At 35.6% G+C, this 2,571-nt stretch overlaps 1 pseudogene; it reads left to right on the forward strand.

Moving 5' to 3' along the window:
* Positions 1–1,940, forward strand: part of LOC110289122 — a 2,458-nt pseudogene extending 518 nt beyond the window's left edge.
* The last annotated feature ends 631 nt before the right edge of the window (positions 1,941–2,571 follow it).

The following is a 2,571-nucleotide window of genomic DNA, read 5'->3' on the forward strand; positions in this document are numbered from 1 at the left end:
CACATTCCACAGAAGACTTTAGAATGATGGTTAGCTGACAGTTAATCTCTCCTTGAGAGGAGATTCCCTATTATAGACCACTCAACCTTCTGTATGTGTAATGGCAATGATGTTATGCACATTCTTGATCACTTAAGGTCTTTCCCTTTTTCTTTTCTCTTAAAGGACTCATCAGGATGTCATCTCAGTATGATTTTCTCATTTTTATTTTTAGTAAACTCATAGACCTGAATTGAAAGTTCTGAATACGTTTTTTTTTTCATAGTAAAAATATGAAGTATTATTTTTTAGTCAAAAATTACATGAGCTGAGGAAAAAACTTCTAGTTCCATCATATGTTGTACCACAATTTTCACAAAGTGCAATATTGAATAAAAAGTGGATACAGAATTCACATATTCATTATTCCTCATCTTTTACATACTTATAATAGTTTTGATGATGTAGCAATTCAACTCACTACCTTACATATATTATGAAATCAGCATCCTACCATGAAGTTTTACAGGAGAGTAGTTATAAATAGAAATTTAAGCTTGTGTTCACATGGACTTTACTTATGAAATATTACATGTATTATTCCACAGAAATGCACACCTATTAGGATAATATCTAGAGAATTATGAGTATCTCCTCCTTGATCTACTTAATATACCTATTTTCTATCATGTTCATATCTTTGGGTATTTAAAGAAGTCAGGTATGATTTTGCTTGACTTAAATGGGCATACCATGTGCATTATTTTTCTTTTGTCTCATTTGTCACAAGGGTTATACAGATATTAAAGTGCTCTTGTAAGGATTATGTAATAATCAACTACAATAAGTTTAACATTCCTCTGTTTTGAATGCTCACTGAGATTTTTATGTTTTTTTTGTTTGTTTCTCAAAGAGATCTTCAATAAGCAATACCTTAAATTATATTTCAAACTTATTTCACCACTAATTTAAATATTGGAATGGATAATAAAAAAACAACATAGCAAATTTGAAGGATACTATGAAATTATTTTCCAAATATCTTACACTGGAGATGCCTGCCACAATCATATATCAGAAGTCTTCTTATTCATACTTAACTAGTGTATAGAAGCCTAACATGTGTATAGCTAACTTAAATACAGAATTGAGATAGCAGGGGCATGGACTGAGTACTTAATACCTGTATACTATGAATCATTATGTTTTCCACATTTGTGTTCCTGGTTGATTCTAGAATTGTACTGTCTCATCTTCAGATTTGCAGGAATGAAGGAGTGGAACTTCAGAGTGACTGGCTTTCTTTGCAGCCTATTATCTTCGGGTTTAGAATAATTCTTGCAAACAGCAAATACTGGAGCCTCTGTGAATTTGACAATAATGTTGTCCAGCTTGTTTACATCAGACTTTGGGAAGCTTACTACCTTTGGGGATTTAAGTTCTCTGATACTGAGACCATAATTCTGGTACATAGCCCTGTCAACTCAACCTGGACAATTTCACCTGAATTTCAATGTGCACGGAACCTGATGTTACTGTCAATGCTGATGAAACCTGTTGTTGTGAATTTTAGCTCAGCACCCCTTAGGGTCAGCATTATCAAAGCCTCAGCCCCTGAGATTAAGATAGCGTGCTACAAGTGCTCTATCTTTATTGTGATCCTCAGCAGTCTTTGTACCATTATTTCTGTGACCTGGAACCATGTAATAGATCTCTATGGCAAAATACCCTTGACTTTCCATCAACCTTTCCAGGTAAGAATGAAACACAGCACTCATGTATTTCCAATGGGGCTCATCACAACCACTCTGTCACTCTTTGGTTTGATTATGTTCCTCTATGAGATAAGGTCACTGAAAGTTCAGAGGATGCTTAATGCCCAGCATGCTTCCAAACAAGCTAATGAGAGGTCCATAAATGAGTGTGCTGGTGTTTGCAAAATGTGCCAGGAGACTCCCTGATGAAGATTCCTACACACCACAGTACTCCTGAAATTATTTACTCAGAGAAAATAAAATATCACAATGATTTTCAGGCTATGTGTGAAGCTTTCATCATCTTCTTCCTGTTTAATGTGCTGCCTTCCTTAAAGGTCTTCACATCCTAAACTGGGCCATCTTAGACAATGTGTTCAGGCATAAATCAAGGAACCAAACCTAGGTTAGAAGTTTGTTTTTAAATAAAAAATGCCACCCAGGTATTTAAGCATGCATCCGAGTGGGGGCACTTAACACGTAATGTGTACTGAATGCAGAGCAGTACTTGTAGCCTGTTAGCAATGCTGAAAGTTCTTCTTCTTGAATAAAAGAAGACAAACAGTTCACTGGGTATTCTTAGTGCTCTGAAGCACTAAGATGGAATTTTCTGAAATTCCCAGTCATTTCCAATGTGTTCTGATGCAGAGAAGTGTTCGAGGTAGGGGGAAAAAGGTAGGATATGGGCATGATTCATGTATATGGAAGCTCTCAGAAGGTTAGAGTACTAGAATAAATACTGCTATGTCCAAAATAATGCCATGGATCCACTCAGTACCAAAGTGTAGACAAGTGCTCCCATAGAAATAATAAAATTTCTTCTCCAAACTAGAGAGAT

The sequence above is a fragment of the Mus caroli genome, unplaced genomic scaffold (genome assembly GCF_900094665.2).
Source record: "Mus caroli unplaced genomic scaffold, CAROLI_EIJ_v1.1 scaffold_7870_1, whole genome shotgun sequence".
Taxonomy (NCBI): domain Eukaryota; kingdom Metazoa; phylum Chordata; class Mammalia; order Rodentia; family Muridae; genus Mus; species Mus caroli.